Raw genomic sequence first — 20,703 nt, forward strand, 5'->3', positions numbered from 1 at the left:
TTTATTTACTTCTTGAGCACCACGTTTCTGAGATCACAATATTTGCAGAAGATTTACTATGCCTAGAGTGCAACAGGCAAAATGTGTTTAACCTCTTAAACCCCATACTTTGTTGACTGGGGTCCCCCAGGCCTATGCTTGTTGACTGGGGTCCCCCAGGCCTATGCTTGTTGACTGGGGTCCCCCAGGCCTACTGTATAATTTATGCTTGCCATATAATTGATGATGTTTAGATGTTTTGTGTTTAAAGATTTTTAAATCTTTTGAAATAATATAAAAATGTTGCTTTTAAGATGGATCCCGACCCACTGTTTGGGAAACACTATAGGATTCATGTGGCTGATGCACTCTAAATGCCTTTTCATGACTTATTTTATACCACTCAATAGGAGTCCGTCTGGGAACCCCCAGGGTGGCCAATGGGTCCCCAGCTAAACTATGCATTGTTAGGAACCAATTTATTTGACCATTACAGGTCCATTTGGTTCCATTTGTACAATCTCAGAGTTAAATTAATACTGAGGTTATTACAGTGTATAGAATATAGTATATAGAGTATTAAAAAAATACAAATTAATTATTGTATCTAATGGGGGCCGACTCCGTGGCCTCATGAATATCAAACTGGGGGTCCTTGAAAATAAATACAATAAATAAAAACAAATATTGCGAATCAATCACTGACTTATAACGCACATTGAATTATGAAGGAGGAGAGGACTGAGGACACCAGAGCACCTTGGACCTTTTTATTTTATTTGCGTTGCTACTAAGCAACGGTGATCTTCATCAGAGTCATGGAAGTATTCCTCTCCTTCGCCATTGTGTATGAAAGGGTGTACACAAATAAACTTGCCTTTTCTTATAAACAGAGAGATTAAAGTCAAGTCGATCACAGCGGTCGCCCTGTGCTATTCAGGGACATGACGATAATTTCTTGCAGATTAGCACAGACCCATGAGCAATAACATACATTAAACTGCTGGCAGACGCATGCTGATCGGGGGCCAGCCCGGGGTTGTCAAGCTGTACGCTCTGGTTTCAGGACTGCCCAGTGAATTATTGTAATGAGCCGTTCGCTGTATGATCCGTATGGATGAGAAACATGCTGTTGCACGCGTTCCTGAGGGTGTGGTGGTGTTATAGCGAGGTTGTGCACGTCTTTGTGTTACTGTGTGTGTGTGTGTGTGTGTGTGTGTGTGTGTGTGTGTGTGTGCGTGCGTGCGTGCGTGCGTGCGTGCGTGCGTGCGTGCGTGCGTGCGTGCGTGCGTGCGTGCGTGCGTGCGTGCGTGCGTGCGTGCGTACATGTGAGCTATAGTGTTTGTTTGTGAGCTATAGTGTTTGTTTGTGAGCTATAGTGTTTGTTTGTTTATAATGTTGTGTTTTCAATGGTGGAAATTAACTCAGTAGATTTACTTAAGCCCTACAGTACTCATGATGCGTCGCATTGTTAGATCTGATATTTTCAAAATGTTTATGCATAATGAGTATAGCCTATACTCAGCCTATACTCAGGGGACCCAGCCTATACGGCTGGGTCCCCGTTCTCCCTGCACTGTATGTCAGAACATCACAATTGAAAGCATATATGGAGTTATACATTACTGTATCGCACACACACACACGCACGCACACACGCACGCACGCACGCACGCACGCACACACACACACACACACACACACACACACACACACACACACACACACACACACACACACTCTCTCTCTCTCTCTCTCTCTCTCTCTCTCTCTCTTCCATGCACGTAGGCAGAGCTGGCAGCTTGAAGGCCTCTAGCTATGTGAAGGCACAGGGGTGTAACAATAACAACAATAACAACAAACCTTGGTATTCCCCATGCAGGGACTAATATTCCTCTATACCTAAAGAGATAGCTCCTTTACTCCTCAAATGGAAACAAGATTCTCCACCTACACATAACGGTTGGATAAAGGACGTACTATTCTACCTTAAAGAGGGAGTGCCACAATTTTTGTATTTTTCTCAAAACGATGTATATAGACAATATTTTAGGCCAATAAAAAGACTATTATACCAAATGTCCCACTCCACAGTCCACACCCCCGGCTGCCAGACTAAGACATGTAAGACAATAAGATCTGCATGGGTAATTTATCAATTCTTGTCCATTGTTCAGATATATCTACCAATAAGACAAACAGTGCTCGCACACTAATATAAGGTGAGGTTTTGACAGATGCAAAAATATTTAATTCTCTAATGATTCATAGTGATAACATTTAAAAATCATTCTGCGTCTGCCAAACCTCTGTGGACATTCTTTTTCTTATGTTGGCGTGCGAGCATTCCTTTTGTCTTCTGTTTGGCTTAATGCACCTGACAGGAATACCTTTTTGGGATAATTAATAATTTTGTGATAACAAGAGCACAAACCCTTCTCTCATCTTGGTTCAGATATGAATACCAAATGAGGCTGATCCATCATCCGCCTTTACCAGGATTAACATCGTCAGTCTTAAGGACTGAAAGTGAAACAACAAAATAAAAAGTATTTTTGCAAGTTCAAGACAAGACAGTTGTGTGGATTCACTTTAATCTGGAAATGCGCTAAAGTGACGTGCGTGCTGTGAACTTGTAGATCTGCTATTGAATGAATAGACTAGACAGATTTGTATAAAGTGGTTCAAATGATTACATTGGGTGGAAATATATGTCCAAAACTGTTACTTTTCAGGGTTCAAATTCAACAGCATCAAAAGTAGCAGATCCAGAAGCTCAAAATGCATCCCTCCGTGCCACGGTTAGTGTCACAGTCACAGACTTTTGTCATTCATTGTACAGTCTAGGTCTTGCATTTCTATGTATTGTTCCCTCTCTAGTTTTCATGGTTCTATGTTTGTTTGCTCCAGCTGTGTCTCATTTTGTAATCAACCCTCATGTGTATATCAGTCTTGTCCCCCAGTCAGTCCTTGTTGAGTCATTGTATCCTGTCACCTGTTTCAGTCTGTTTTAAGTTGTTCATGTTCACCTGTCTTCTGTATTAAAACACCAATTCATGGTTTTGAACACTACCATGCCTGGCTGTCTGTCCTGCGTTTGGGTCCTTACCTCACCTACACGTGACAGTTAGAGCTTGTGGATCTGCTACTTTTGATGCGTTTGTGTGACACTAGTATGTTCAAGTATATGGAGTTATATATATATATATATATATATATATATATATATATAACTCTGACTGAGGGGGGGCAGTCTGGGAGATAGAGTCTAAAGATCATTACAATGTCCTGAAAGAAAACATTTCAAAATAAGGAAAGAAAATCAACTGGAAATATGTTATGTATTTTCATGTGGTGTCTTAATTAAACTTATGTTGACATGGCACACTGACAATCTAGAAAATGGCGGAATACAGCCTTATTTTGTATATGCATTCTAACCACGTGCCTGGTAGCAGAAATGCCTGGGTTCAAATGTCAAACAAAATGTCAACATGTGCTGACACTTAATCCCATACAATGTTTTTGTGTGGAGATGTAAAGATAATTGGTTTGTTTTTATTGAAAATGTAAATGTCTAAATGATCACTACTTGTTTTAAAATTAAGTTTTATAATCGCAAGTATTTGTTTACACGTCTTGTGAACGTGTGCACACTTACCTGTAGGCAGCGCATCTTCCGCAATCTAAAAGTAAACAAGAATAAATATATACCTTATAGGCCTATACCAATGGTTTTCAACACGTTTCATTATCAAGGTCCATTATCTATTCAGCATGTACGGACCACCATTTGATGATATTTAGCCTTTCAGACCCCAAACTACAGAATATTGTGTTATCGTTGGATAAGATTTTGTCCACATTTCCATGCTGTATTGATGTTGGTATAGGGAAAAAAAAAGAAAAACAATCAAAATAACAATTAAGTTTTGCATGTTCTCCCCGTGTCCCCTAGGGTAGGTACCCTCACAAAAACATGCAGTAATCCTGGTCTCTAAACTACCTCCCCCTGGCGAGCCGGGGCGCCTGATGGAGGGGAAAGGAACTGGTTGGAATAACGTGTTCCTTTCACACGCTACGTCCAACCAGGGAAACTCCCCCCTGTCAGGTGTAAAGGAGTGACTTGGATACTCATGCATGAAGGAAGCATGAGTTCAAGTCCGTTGCTCTCCCCAGGTTGGCGGAGGGTGTGTAGAACCCAGGATCACATTTGATAATTGACACAGGGGTGAAAAATGGGTTACAAAATCGTGGGATAAAAATTATTAAAAATATAAATAAAAACTATTATTTTACATTCTCTAATTGTGTAGAGTAAATTAAGTAATGTAATGTAAGTAAGTAAACATCTGTTTAACAACAATAATGTAACTGGAGAGCGTCAAATTAAACCAAATGGACCCGTAAGGCTCCATTTGGTTTCATGTTACACCCTCAAGAGGGTCAATTTGGTTACCAACTCTCCATCATTTAGGGACCACCTGGAACACCCCTCAAGGACCACTGGTTGAAAACCACTGAAAATCACAGAAATCTAGTGTCTACAGCACTGTGACCTTTAGTACTGATACCCTTTGAAGCGATCTGCCAGCTCCATCATCGTCCAATCATCAGTGCCATACATGTCCTACTGTACTCCTTCAATTATGTAACCTTAATGCAAGAGACAGCTGGACTACAACATCCTAGACCCATGCATGCAGCACGGGAGACATTTAATTCATCAGTACGCTGTGGGAGCCATTCATTCGTTCATTCATTCATTCATTCATTCATTCATTCATTCATTCATTCATTCATCATCATGTTGATTTTTCTTCTTTTTTTCCCCCTTTGCTTTAACTTTACTGGAGTAGGCCTTACTTGTTTTTTTTATCATTTTCCTTATACTCCACTACATCATAAAGGCAAATATTGTACTTCTACTCCATTATAATAAAATTTCTTCTTCTTCTTATTATTATTACAAAACTACTTTTGACGTATATATATTTGGCAATTTGAAAATAGCGGCTATACAAGGTCACAACGTGTCGCAAAGAGCGAGGTGTTTGTGAGCTTCCTATTTTCAAATGATGTTTCATATGTTTGAACAATAAACTTGTAGCATACTATTTCTACAATAGAGTGCATACTTTTACTTAAGTAAGAAATGTGAATACTTCTTCCATCGCTATGTTGGAGAGTTGAATCATGTGGAATGGAGGAACTAGCCTAGAGGGCAAGACCAATGTGTGTGTATGACTGTGTGTGTGTGTGTGTGTGTGTGTGTGTGTGTGTGTGTGTGTGTGTGTGTGTATGACTGTGTGTGTGTGTGTGTGTGTGTGTGTGTGTGTGCGTGCGTGCGTGCGTGCGTGCGTGCGTGCGTGCGTGCGTGCGTGCGTGCGTGTGTGTGTGTGTGTGATAAAGAAAATGTCCTCACAGGAATAGTATTATATGAGAGATGGACATTGTGAGGACTATATATAGCATAGACGTTAAAACAGATTATTTATTTTTTTAGATACGTTTAGAAACAGATTCAGGTTGGGTTTCTGGTTTAAGGACTTCAGTGTTTTGTGCCTTGCAATTGTATGTTTAAGTATTATTTTTTAGCTGGCTAAGACTATATTAAAACTAAATAGTTTATAGGCATAAATTTCAATGGTGTGTTCAAAGACTGAGCTTAAATAAGTATTTGCTACTAAAAGTAAGTTCCCTAAGCGGCGGCCTAAATTGCAAAAAAAGAATTACTATAATTACTAAAAGTTTCTAAATCTTAGATTTAGATCTTGTCTCTGAGGCTTAATCTAGTAACCTGTGAGGTTACTGGAGGTCAAATGCTTAAAGTGTGATTAAAGGGGATTAAGCATGTTTACCTACACCTATTAGTGAGTGCTGATGGTCTGATTTTTAGCCCCTCCTATACACAGGTTTAATGTTTGTCTTTAGTTCAACAGTTTGTTTAGTAAACGCATTGACAATAAAGGGAACATTTACGTCATAATGTGTCATTAACGTCATATTGTCTCTTTATTGTTAATGGTGTTTAATGTTTGTGTTACATCACCATTGTACCCAATCAACATGAGTTAGACTTTAATATATTAGCGCCCCTCACTTCACAGAGGTGTGATTTTTTAAATTTAAATGGCTCTTTGTGTTCATGCTATTCCTTCATTCCTTGTTCCTGCATGGGAGACAGATCTCCTCTAATTGAAGGCCCTTTAGATATTTAGGATTCAATGGGCTTTCAAAGGTTAATTTGTTCCCTCCCCTGTTTTACATTTTAATAATTTGTATTGCAGTCCTTTTGGGAATGTGGTGTTTACTTTTATTATCCATTGTTTTTCGTTGAATCTACATTCTCCTTCAGTCCAGGTATTGTTGTGTATGAACCACAAACTTCCATGGCACTAATTCTATTTTTCACCGGTTGTGTAGATAGTAATCAGGTTTTTGCGTATAGGTCTGTCTCTTTCAATTTGCTGTGTACAAGGTAGCCTAATCCTTCAGATTTTAGTTTTTCCTATATGATGGTATAATGTTGTATTTGTGAATAGGTAACTAAGGTTGGGACTCTGGTCCTTTCCTTCACCTCTAGAAATGTGTCATAGGCCTATATCCTTCTAAGGAAAAAAGGAAAGTTCTCGTGTTGCCATGTTTTCGTAAGGCGTTAAATAGTTTGACATGCTATTTTAAAATCACCTCGTTGTGTGCAGATCCTGTGTAATCTGGTAAGATGGTGAAGAATTGCAAAAGTGGCACGCACGCACGCACGCACGCACGCACGCACGCACGCACGCACGCACGCACGCACGCACGCACACACACACACACACACACACACACACACACACACACACACACACACACACACACACACACACACACACACACACACACACACACACACACACACACACACACACACACAAACACACACACACACACACACACACACACACACACAGCCAAGAGGCTATTTGTCATCCCCGCTCCCTGCCTGGCCAAGGTGTTGAAAATGGCTTCTTAAAATACATCAAAGCAAAAACAAAACAAGAATGCAGTCTATAAAGACACAATGGATAAAAGAAGTAGAAGTACACAGCAGCTGCTTTTAATCACTTAAGCCCTATTGTATACTTTCATACATTTTCAAAAATGTTCCAAAATTGTGAAAACTGCTGATGAGGTATTTGGTCAAACAATGTCTAAATACATAGATAGATTGTTGTTTTCTAATGTAGCCTACCTCTCTTCTATGCATTTGATGAATTCACTTTTGTTGCTTACTGTAAATCTCTTTGGATTAAGAGTGTCTGCTAAATACCTAAATTGTAAATTGTCTTTTATAGAAAGAACACAAATGATGGAGCTTGCTGCTTGCACAAAAACTAATTTGGCCCACTGTTTTACACCCTGTTAACACCCTGAGCGCCTCCTATCAAATAGTAACGCCCAGTGCTCAGGACGGAGATTAATAAAAGGACGGAGATGTATTGATATTAAAACCGATCGCATCGCTCCACAGGCTGGGAGCGTCTGTATAGTGGAACATTCGATGTTATTTCCTTTTGGGACGTCATCGAAAATGTTCCCCCCCATTTTAGCAGATCAGATCGAAAAGCGTGAATAACTCTTGATCTAAATCATTCCGTCCAATTCTAAGCAAAGATTGTGTTTTAGACGGCCAACCGCTGCCCCGTCGCTAGTCGCGTTATAATTAATCATACCTCCCGTTGTTGTCGATCGCTTCGAGTGTTTTGGCTACATCAAGCTACTTCAGCTATACATCCGGGATAGCGCCAGGTGCGTCGCTATTACTAAATGTGCTCCGTTGCTGTAAATCGCTGGGCGTTCTTAACCTGTGATGTGTCAATGAAGATGATAGAAACAGTACAGAATACTGTTTCCCAAACACTAGATTTTCAAGAAATTTCTCAATTTTTCATGATTTAAATACGAATTCATTTGAACATTTTTCAAGAGAATGTCATGAATAAAAATGTAACAAATTCTAATAAATGCCATAAATTTGAAAAACAAACAATGTGTTGGGTGCTTAATTGTAAGGTCAGCTATGTTTCCACTACTTCTTAAAGGTTAGTTTGGGTTACCCCGGGGGAGGGAGACGTCAAATTTCTCTTTTGGGTCACAAGATAAAAAGCTTTTGGAGCTTTGCTTGGGAGCTTTGCACGTGGAGAGAGACTCAGGTGACACAGCGGATGTCTGTGCTGCACGTGGTGGAAAAAAGGACTCACGTTTGTTATAAACTTTTACTTAAATTGAAATGTACTTAAAAGTATCAATAAGGCAAATCGGCAATGTAGAACTACTCCGTTACAAGTACAAAGTCCAGAATTAAAAATGGACTTGAATAAAAAAAACACAAAAGTATTGGCATCAAAATGGATACTTGAAGTACCAAAAGTAGAAAGTCACTGTGCCGAATGTGCCATTTAAAATAACAGATCTACAAGCTCACAATGTGTCACATCTGCTATTTTCAAAATGGCTTGTAGATCAGCTGTACCATATATATACTTAAGTAAATGTATCAATACCAATATTTACAAGCAACTTTATACAGAAATAACAAGCCCAACGTCGTTTATAAGTGGGCTGGCAACGCTGGTGGACACTGATAAATGGCACTGGACTTGTTCTGCCCCAGCGGTTCCAACACCCGCATCCCCTCAATGACACCACAGAAAAATGAGAGGCCCTGCCGTGCGTCTACAGCTCTTGGCTTCCCAACGCCCCTATGACAAAAAAGAAAAATCAGACCTGTGACAAAGTGAGAAATACTACCACCAACAAACTCCAGACAATGTCAACAGATGCCTAAGACTAAACATCAGGTGGCCCGATAAAATATCAAATGCCACTATGCCAGCCTGTTGGAGAAAACCAACCAAAACTCCATCAGCCAGGATGTGAAGAAGAGAAAGTGGGGGTGGATTGGACCTATTTTCGCGAAAATTGTGAAAGTTTTACATTTTGGAGTTAGGTTGTTTCGGCATTGTTCTTGATCGTTCTTGCAGTAGATCCACATAGTGTGGGACATCCTCGTGATCGATGCTTGTGTGTTGGTTCCCACAGCACCAATTTTCTGGCTGGCAGCTCTTGATGTCTTTGGCAGTGTCCTGCATTCTCCTGGCTGCTATTTTCTGACTGTGGATCGAATCGAATGCCGATGAAGCAGAGTACGTCACATAATAAACATAGAATTTGCACGATTCACCCATCTGACCTCTTTTTCAAGTGAAGGGACTTGAGGGCCCTACTGTATCTTGTGCCACCCTTTACCTCTCATCCCTAATTTTAAATGTATTCGCCATTTCTTTTACTATTTTGAAAAACATTTAAAAATAGTTCAACTAGCTGATCAACATCAACACGTTGTGAGCTTGTAGATCGGCTATTTGACCTGCTTTAAAAGTTTTTCAAAATAGTATAAAAATGGCAAATAAGTTTCGATATAAGGGGTAAGGGGTAACACACTTTCCAGAGGATCGAGCAAGCAGCTGCCGTTAATATAAACTATAATGCAGGCTTAATGGTTTATATGATTCTATGTGTCTGAAAGCATGATCCCATGTGGTCTCTGGGGGGGGGGGGGGGGGGTCTCTCTCGTTGACGTCCCACAGGAGTTGAGTTGTGCTGCTGGAATTTCCCCTTTAACCACTTCAACCCCAGCGTCAGTATTGGAGAAAGCTTTCATGTGTCTTCGTTCACATTCCAAACTGCTACCGACAGTGGCAAATGCTTTACTATCGATACTGCAATATAGATCTATGTACTCTGTTACAAGTAGAAGTCCCGTATTAAAAATGTACTTGAGTAAAAGTACAAAAGTATCGGCATTGTGACGCATTGTGAACTTGTAGATCTGCTATTTTCAAATGGGCGCACGCACGCATGCACGCACGCACGCATGCACGCACACACACACACACACACACACACACCCATACACACACACACACACCCACACACACACACACACACACACACACACACACACACACACACACACACAGGTGCCATTGCCAGCTGGTCAGAGAACCTTGAAGAACATCGAACATCTCAGCAGTGCTCTCTCTCTCTCTCTCTCTCCCTGGGATGTCATGTGACCCAGAAGGTGATGGAACTGAGGAGACAGATGTTCAGGTGCCACGCTTCATGGCACGGCCCGAGATGAGTGTGTGTGTGTGTGTGTGTGTGTGTGTGTGTGTGTGTGTGTGTGTGTGTGTGTGTGTGTGCGCGTGTGTGCGCGTGTGTGTGCATGTGCGCATCACTGTGTGGGTGTGTGGGTGTGTGTGTGCGTTGCAAGGTTATAATGGTTGTTTAATAAACAGTTGTTTAGAAGAGGGCGTACCATTAGGAAAAGAGATTCTTGCTGGGGGGATTGGGATTAGGCATGTAGAGGTTTAGGCGTGTTAAGCCGATGTCTACACGAATGATTTGTGATGCTCTAACAAAACAATGCAATACGTTCTGTTAGAGGGACGAATTGCAGCAGTCTGAATTGGCTCTATGGACAGCGCAGCCATATTGGAAAGAAATTGGGCTCTTCCTTGCTTCCTTCACTGGTGTTACCAATGATATGTTATAATGCAGGGTTAGGGATTAGTAAGGACCCTCATAACTCTGAGAGTGTGCAAATAGAACCAAACAGAACCTTACGGATCAATTTGTACACTCTTAAACCCAATTAAACCACACCAAAGGGTCGCGTTGGGACAAAACAGTTTTTAAAGTATAGACTACACCAATGCAACTCATTGCAACTCAATGAGTTGCATTGGTGTGGTCTACCTTAAAAAAAAACGTTTTGTCCCAACCCGACCCTTTGGTGTGGTTTGGGCCTTCAGAGTTACACACCCATGCAGATGTAGTGCATGCAGGCTGTAACATTGTACATAGTACATGGATGTACAGTGCAGCTACAGCTGTAGTACATAGATGTACAGTGCAGCTACAGCTGTAGTACATGGATGTACAGTGCAGCTACAGCTGTAGTACATGGATGTACAGTGCAGCTACAGCTGTAGTACATGGATGTACAGTGCAGCTACAGCTGTATAGTGCATCATGCATGTACAGTGCTTTTCCACAGTACATCTGTGACAACTTGTAAAAGCTGCAGACGTAACGCAGGCAGCTCAGTAAGAGATTTTATTTCATGGCACTCACAGAACTCTTCGGTTATTAGTCTGCGGGGAGCTTGAAAGCTGCCAACATTCAGACACTCTGCTCTCTCTCTCTCCCTCTCTCTCTCTCTTCTTCGCTGAGCCAGTCACTTTCGAATTGGGGGGAAATGTAAATTACCTTATATAATCAGACCCCCCCCCCCCACCATCAAAAATGTGTATAGTCAACACTTAAAAACAAACGTGATAGCAACGTTGTAAAAACGCTGCTATCCAAAATATGAATCAGTCATGTTCAGCCGACAGCCGGGCAATTAGAGCAGTTTGGCCAAGCAAGCAAGCTCTTTACTCTTCTCTTTCTAATGGTGTTTATGTGTAAGCCAAAGGACTTGTTCATCAACATGTGTTTGAGGTAGCCTAGATAGCTTCTGTGTGTACAACAATATGTAGTGGATTGCAAAATTATAGTATTTTAGTATGTGAACTGCTGTGGAATTCCAGATCAATCAGTAATTGATGGGGCAAGGAGAGTCGTAGACAATGTTCTAGGTGCATGATGGGTATATGATTTACATGATATCATATTCATAGGGGGAAGTACAACGCTCTTGGTTGGTGGTACAGTAGTTCTGCCAACAAGCAAGGGATCAGACAATAGGACAACAGCTTTCATGTATAGCCCAGACAGAGCATGACATTATTTATATAAATACTATAAGTGATATAAAGATTAGATATAAACAACCATAATAACAACATGGTAGGTATAATGTACAAGAGTACCATGCGAAAAACAGTCTAAGTCCAAATTTCATTCTAACCCCTCCACAAAAAGGTTTCGTTGTCCTGAACCCTTATCTATCATTTATACATGTTGGATCAATAGTGTGGACTTAAGGTGCCCACCGAAAACTACAACATGACGTCACGCCGCGGTGCTAAGCGGCTCACCAAATCACGTCTCTCTGTTAAGGCCTATTCGTAGTCAAGTTTTCGTGACCACCGAAGCGGTGGTCACTTCTTCACCGAAAACTCAACTATGAATATATAGGCCTTTAGTCTGGTTTTACTAACCACCGTTTTGGTGGTGCCCTTATCGTCTAAAACTGGAGTATGAATAGGCCTGTACATGGTCTGACTAGGCTATGACTAATTAAATGTGCTGTCAAAATCAACACTGCAGGCCGAGCATGCGGTCAAACGATGACACCCTGCGAGAGTGGGACCTCGACCTCGTATAAACAAACAACGGAGTGGGACCTCTCGTGCACATGACGACAAACTAACAGACTGGATGATTAGCTAAGTCACAGTCATAACCATGAAGGGCACACACACACACACACACACACGCACACGCTCACGCATTCACACACACGCACGCACGCACGCACACACACACACACACACACACACACACACACACACATACACACACACACACACACACGCATGTGCGCATGCACTGTGTGTCCTTGGCTTCTTGTGCATTTGGGTGACCAGAGGCCGGGAGTGAATTCCTGTCTGTTACAGTCCTGTCACCAATGGGGACACACTGTTGTTGCCTTTGTCTGTTTGTGTCCTGTAGCCGTCACGCCAATGAAATCACCCCATCGTCAGAGCAGGTGAACAGGTGTGTGTGTGTGTGTGTGTGTGTGTGTGTGTGTGTGTGTGTGTGTGTGTGTGTGTGTGTGGTCCCACACTCTAAATAGTATCTAGGCTGCAGCTTGCAGCTATAGCCTACACTTTAAAACATAAAAGTGTATTCATATACCAAGGTCCATTATTTATTCTGCATTTGAGCCACGGACCACTATTTGATGATGAGTTTAACCTCTCAGACACAAAACAAAATATTTGGTTGTCATTGGATACGATTTATTGATGTTGGTACGGAGAGATAACAGGCAAAACATTGATAAAAAAATAACAATTATTCTACATTCTCTCATTTTGCAGACATCTTGCATATTTAGTAGGCTAATACAGATGTTTAACAATCAGTCTAACCCTAACAAAGGAGGGCTTAAGGGTCCAATAAGGCTATTTTTGCCAATGTTTGTTAATATTAGGCCTACATGACACTCAGAATCTGGGCGCTATAGGGTTCTTCATGATGTGACTAAGTTCCTAGCATATTGTATGCTATACCAAATTGATTGATTGATTTATTATAAGCTTAAATTTCCACTACGGAGGAAAGCCTGGTCTGTATAAGTGTGATCTGGTCTAAGCGTGGTTTAGACCCAATGATAAAAATAAAAATAAACTCTGCCTTGCATTGTTTTGGTATCCCAAAAAAGAAAATAAGATGAGGGGAGTTTAATTCAGGTGAGAAGGAAATTAAGGTAGCTACAGCCGTTTGTTTGCCGAGAAGATCGGTGGACAACTCACACATCCCAGATGGCCCACAGCGCCCCATTAAACCACCATGTGTTGTGACTTTTTCACTCCAGTCAGTGGAAATGTTCCCTCTCTGCTGTGAGTTTTCCCCCCCTAAAACTTGCCTGCTCATTTTGCAAGGGAATGACTCAGCTTTGCACATGAGTGTGTGCTCTTTTTTTTATCCCACGATTTCGCAACCCATTTTTTCACCCAGTGTCAATTATCTAATGTAATCCTGGGCGCTACACTTCTTCTGCCAACCTGGGCCGGGGGCAGCCCCAGGTTGGCATGCTTCCTTCTATGCATGAGGAGTCCAAGCTGCTTCTTTTCACCTGACAGGGGAGAGTTCCCCCGGCCGGACATAGCGCGTGGAAGGAACACGTTATTCCGACCAGTTCCTTTCCCCTCCATCAGGCGCCCTGGTTAACCAGGGGGAGGTAGTTTAGAAACTGCATGTTTTTTGTGAGGGTACCTATACCTTAGGCCTAGGGGACACGGGGAGAACATGCAAACTCCACACAGAAAGGCCTTTTCGCCAACCCCGCCTCAGGTATGGGCACTGATGACGCGAAGGAGTCATGACCTGGCTTCTAGCTGCAGGAACTATACCAACTGTGCCACGGTGACATTTCAAAAGCGTGGTGTTGTGTTTCGCTTAGGAGTGGTGGGGGGGGGGGGAGTGTCACCACGTGCCTTTATTCTGAAAGTGCGGACCGTGGACCACCCCAAGGGTCCTTCCTTGAGGGGATACCAGGGGGTCCTCAGCAAATATAGATATTTTGATTTAGCATGTTGTTTAGACAGATGCGATTAGACAGATGCGATTTTGGGAAGTTGTATTTATACAACGTATACAAGAGACCTCCTTCCGCTTGACCTTAACCACTCCTCCCTCATTACCAACAACTCCTCCCTCCTCATCAACTCACCTGCCTTTCATTATCACCCAGCCAATCCCTGGCGCAATCACCACAGCATAAATACACCTGCGATCTCTCAACCAAGTTGTTTGTTCTGCTCCATGACAGACCAAACATGGGTTGTGAGTAGGCCTACTGCACTTGTAGATCGGCCATTTTCACTATTCTTCAAAATTCCCTGTCTGCCATGACACAAATGGACCTTTAACTCTCAAGAGTCTTGAGAGTGTAAAATGAAACCTAATGGACCCATTTGGTTTAATTTTACACTCAAGAGTTAAAATATTGTTAAACATCCTTAATTTACAGGAAGTCTATAGACGCTACACAATTAAAAGGATGTATAAGAATTATTTTTGATCAACCTTTCTTTGCCCGTTACCCCCACCTATGGTATCGCTGCCGCATCAATACAGCATGGAATTGTGGGCAAAACCGTATCCAACGACAACAAAACATTCAAAGTGTCATCAAATGGTGGTCCGTATATGGCTCATATGCCAAATAAAAATGGACCTTGATATGAAAAGGGTTAAACTACTGCATTAGACCTTGCTTTTCTTCTGGACAAGTCACAAATCGCCGGTCAATAAAGAAATACAATTAATCTGTAGTCTACATGTGCCATGTGCCACATGAACAAGGTGTGCAAGCGTCTATGGAGGATGTTCATTCATAATGTCCGTCATTGATGGCCCTCCTGTCATGAAGCAGATGGAGTTTTTTGTGGTGAAAGCCTGGGAGATGCTGCCTCCTTGTGCTCACACACAGTAATTGCCGCTAATACTGCAACGATGACGATAATAAATTAAACTTGTGAATAGTGTGTCTAGCTTTGGGAACACACACACACACGCACACGCACACGCGCGCGCGCGCGCACACACACACACACACACACACACACACACACACACACACACACACACACACACACACACACACACACACACACACACACACACACACTCCCGGGGGTCCCCGGTCCCCACTTTGAGAACCACTAGTAAACTAATGCAGCTCTGTTGTGTTGGCAGCTTGTGCATGGTTCAGTAGCTTCAGGATGAGGTTTTGTCATTGTGCGTGTAGTGCCATGATCTTCCCGTCAAAAGAAGGACGCTGGCTTTGTCATTGGCCTGAACTATATGTTTTATTTTGCCAGTTCAAATTCCCACATGAATATGTATTATGCAATATAAATTCCCTCATCCCTCATATGGGCTAGGATCCAGTTCCAGTTCGGACATGTATGCAAGGTTCTGCCCGACAGTTGCTCCTCGGAGGCCTGATAGTGTATTGTCGTATCTTAGTTGAGACGTTGCATAATAATCCAAGGGAAAAATGTTTTGATTGTATGACCTAAAGCTCCATGTCTACGGAGCAACCTTCATTCCTACTCTCATAGGCTATGGTCATGAAGTGTGGGTCATGACCCAAAGAATGGCCTCGGAACGTCTCGGGATCCCCCAGGAGGAAGTCACTTATGTTGCTCTGGAGAGGGAAGTCTGGAGCTCTCTGGTGGAGTTGTTGCCCCCGTGACCCGACTACGGATATGCGGTTGAACATGGATGGATGGATGGATGACCCACAGTTCAAGAGATAGGCCAAAGCGTGGATCGGCCCGTTATAGCGCCACCATAATGAGGCAGATATAGGGTGGCATTTCTTCCTTTAGTGGGAATGTGCGTTTCACAGCAATCAGAGTTCATGATTTGAGGCATTTTGTACAAAACGGGTGACTAGTCCTGCCAATTTTGGAAGCCAATCTTAGCCAGTCAGGATGGAATAAGAGAAATGGGACAAATCCATCTTTATCACCTAACTATAGAGATCCTGGCGGAGACAACTATAGGCAGAATAGAGTACGCAATAAGCAAGTCATCTCATCTTGTATTGAATGTTTATTCAAACAAAAATATCTTTGTGGATTATCAGAAACAGAAAATACAGCAGGTTTGATCAATTTAGTGGTTTCTTTGAGGCACACGTGGAAGATACACACTCACCTCCTCTCATTGGTCTTTTAAATACAATAAAATAACATTTATGGTCCATATAAAAGTAAACACAAAAAAAAGAGTAATTAGATCTTAAAAGGCAACCAGATGTCCAAATGCATATGGCTGGCATAAGTAGATACAGTAGATTATTAAGGTCGGTGGACTCGTTACGCACCATACAATGCGAAAATGCGTCGCAATTCTTTCACCGTTGCCTCCATTCGCACAGGTTGATGATTTATCTGCACCGCAAAAAAAATACCTTGTTTAAAAAAACAATGATGTTGCTTTTCGTCGAATTGTACTCATACATACACATCCACAAACAGCAGTTGGACCCATTTAGACCTGAGGCCAATTTAAAGATGGAGTGCCATGATTATATTATTATATTATGATTATACTAGGAGGAAGATTTGTTTCAAAAAAGTGAACAGAGGCTTTCAGCTCTCAGGAAGAAACCAAAATATACACAGGGAATACACATTTGCATATTCTAACCACGCCTGGGGGTCTATTAACTCCATAGACACATGTACAGTATACAGAACAGAAAAAGTAAAAACTATGGCACCCCATCTTAACAACATTTCTGAAAGACGGATGTTTTATCACTGAAATCTAAAATGACTGCTTTCCCGGATTGAATGGGTTCAATTAATGTGAATTAATCTCAGGTCAATAATGCTTCCGGTGTACAGTGACCTTTACAGTGATCCCGGACAACTTTGGTATCAGTGCACAAATAGCTTGTAGAAAGAAAAAAAACATGATGGTAATAATACAAATCATCTGGTTTGTCTATCGTTAACAGTACCATAGTAATGAATCCATGTGTAATAATAATACAACAGTAAGATTACAGTAGGATGGCCTAGTCAGTGTTGATTTCGCAGACTAAAACTACAACGAAAAATGTTCGTCGACTACCCTTTTTCACTGATGAAAACTAAATAAAAACTAAGCTAAAATGAAATATAGTGACAATTTTGTCAACAAATGAAAACTAGACTAAAATGTTAAGGAGCAACTAATAAGAGAAGAGATCCAGTAGAACTAAAAGTAATTTTATGCTTGGTTGCATGCTGAATATAGCAGATCTACAAGCTCATAACACAAGACATTGCAGTAGATCGTGAGCTTGTAGATCGGCTATTTTCAGTGTGTGTAAAATCAGGCATTACGATGCCATCAAGGCACCACCCAAATACATTTTAGTCGACTAAATCAGCTGTAGGCTAGATTTAGTCGACCAAAATCTTATGATAGTTAATTGGCTAAAACTATACTAACACTAAAACATTTCAGATGACTAAAATACGACTAAAACTAAATCAAAATATATTCAAAAGCCCATGACTAAAGCAAATCAAAAATTGCTGTCATTACAACGCTGCTTGGAGTGCTATGACATGAACGACTGATTCATACTTGGTTGAGCGTTGTGTCGGGCGTCGGAAATAAGCCACTAAACAAGAACAACCGCAGTCCGCACACAACAACATACAAATGAAGTACCGGTCACGTGTCATATTTATAGTTGTACAGCAGTGATGATACAATTTTCATATACTGTGTGTGTATATATATATATATATATATATATATATATATATATATATCACTCATTCTTGAGATGAGGGACAAAAGTGGAAAAAACATGTCCCACACATAAGAGCCTTATTTTATGTAAAAAATAAATTAATTCATAAAAATAAAAGCACTTGCAAAGTTAAGTGTAATACAGTTGTGTATTATTATGCCCTTAATTTCATTATAATTGTTTTCATATTCCATCTGAATTAGTTAAAAGCAGGCCCTGTACCCAAAAAGGCCTGTATTTAGCCTGTCCCCAGCAAGTGGCCACAATTTCAAACTGCCAAAAAAGTGTCTAATACTGTCACAATCACATAAATATACATACTAAATTAAAGTAGATTGTCAACAACATAGCAAATAATATACACAGTTAATTTTAATTTATATTTTCTATTAAATATCTCATATCAAATGTTCGTCCCACGTCTCCGTCAACTCCGTCAGGTTTTTTTTAAAGTCTTAAATTAATCAGAAAATATTGTCGACAGATTTAGCCTGAAGACTCCTTTTCCAAGTCCCATTTATATTTGTTGCAACAGTGGAGTACCTGGTCTGACAAGCATTCAATTGTTTGATATTTTAAACAAACAATGTTGATAACAATGTGGTCACAGCTTTTACATGTCAACTCCGTCAGGACATTATTATGATCTTTGTTAAGAATTCCAAAATAATGTTTATTATTTTAGTTTAGGGGTTAGGTTTAGCTAACAAAATTAAGCAAAAACAAAATGGCTACATTGTACTAAAGAGGGTTAAGATGAAAACAAATGCCATTTTGTCAACTCCGTCAGACGTCAACTCCGTCAGATTTTGTGTCTGACGGAGTTGACGTGTATCTGACGGAGTTGACAAAAGTGTTCCTAAAACAATAAAATTATTGTTTTTGAATAATGGGCAGTATTCTAATTTGGCACACAGTTAGAGCATGCCTTAAGGAACATTTCTGGCTATGGGGCCATCACAGATTTGTCTCGTGGTGACCATGGCAGCCATATTACAAAATAGCCGCCACCTGATGTTATTTTACAATAACTCAAGTTCTACACCACCTAGGATCTTGATTCTGGTGACTAAGACCTCATTTTCAAGGATGAGGGATACAGTGGTACAATTTAGACTTTCCCTGTGACCATGGCAGCCATTTTTCAAAATGGCCGCCACCTGCTGTTATTTTACAATAACTCAAGTTCTACACCACCTAGGATCTTGATTCTGGTGACTAATCATACATTTTCAAGGATGTGGGGTACATTGGTAATATTTAGATTTGTCCTGTGACCATAGCAGCCATTTTGTTTCAAAATGGCCGCCACTTGCTGTTATTTTACAATAACTCAAGTTTTAGACCACCTAGGATCTTGATTTTGGCGACTAATCATACATTTTAAAAGATGAGAAATACAGTGGTACTATTTAGATTTGTCCTGTGACCATGGCAGCCATTGTTTTTCAAAATGACCACCAACCTGCTGTTATTTTACCAATAACTCAAGTTTTAGACCACCAAGGATCTTGATTCTGGCGACTAATCATTACATTTTCAAGGATGAACTTTCTCTGGGAGAGGTAAGGGCTTATTTCAGGTGCAGGTTGAGTTTCTACTGACAGGACATTAAAAGGAGGTGGGCTTTCTGGCCTTTGACTTGCCCCTTTCAGGTACAGATGCACAGTTTGACTTCACTGGCCACTGCAGGGAACTGTGGGGGAGAAACTTTGGTCTCTTGACACCCCGATTAGGTTCAGGGTTTTTTTTGGTGGAGACTTGCCTTTCATGACATATTTGCTGCAGCAGTTGATCTCCTTACTGCCAGTGGTGGCACACTCTGGGTCTCTGGGGCATTGTATCTTGGTGGCCTCCTGCCAGTGTTTCTCCATCCTTCTCCTGAGCTCTGTGTTCTGGGGCTCTGTTATAGTCAACTTACATTGTATTGGCTGGAGATTGCTTTCCTGCAGGGTCCAGCCCAGTCTTGTGCAGATGGCTGCTGGCCCACCTGGAGGCCCCAACCTCACTTGTTCGGTTGGTGTGATTAGGTGGGGTGGTCTTCCCCAATCAGGATGAGTGGTTTGACCCTTTCAAACGGCAGTCTGGCCAAGTGTCTGTATTTAGTTGTGAGTTTAGATACAGGATACGATTGCTCACCCAGCCCCAGGTGACATGAGGTGAAGGCTCCTTTGATTTGGTAACATTGCTTTGGTTGACATGCTGGGGACACAGAGAAAGACACTGATGCCTTCAGTGTCTGCACATCCTGCCTGATGGTCCTGAAGCCAAATCTTCTGTCTTCAGTCTTTCGCTCACTGTTCACTGCTCACTGTTCACCTCACCGAATTTAGCCCAAGGAGTTTGACCCCTAGTTTGGCCATAGACCCCCTAGTTTGGCCATAGCCACTTGCCCAAATGTGCCGACATGTGCTGACCTCATCACATCTGTGATGATGGCTATGGCCGTTTTTAGCCAACGTAGTGTTTTTTGTGCAAAACTAATGCTTGGAATGGATCCAGAATCATGAAAAGCCCCTAGTTTGACATGCCACATGCTACTTAAAGCATAATGAAATTTAGAACATTTAGCCTTATATTGGTTGTTGATGGTACCCAACTTTCAGCAGCTGTCAAACATGCCCCTAGGGTGGTCAAATAGAAACCAATGTGGGATATGTTAGTAGACACCTTTA

The sequence above is a fragment of the Protomyctophum bolini genome (assembly GCF_963924005.1).
Source record: "Protomyctophum bolini genome assembly, chromosome: 1".
In the NCBI taxonomy this organism is placed as follows: Eukaryota; Metazoa; Chordata; class Actinopteri; order Myctophiformes; family Myctophidae; genus Protomyctophum; species Protomyctophum bolini.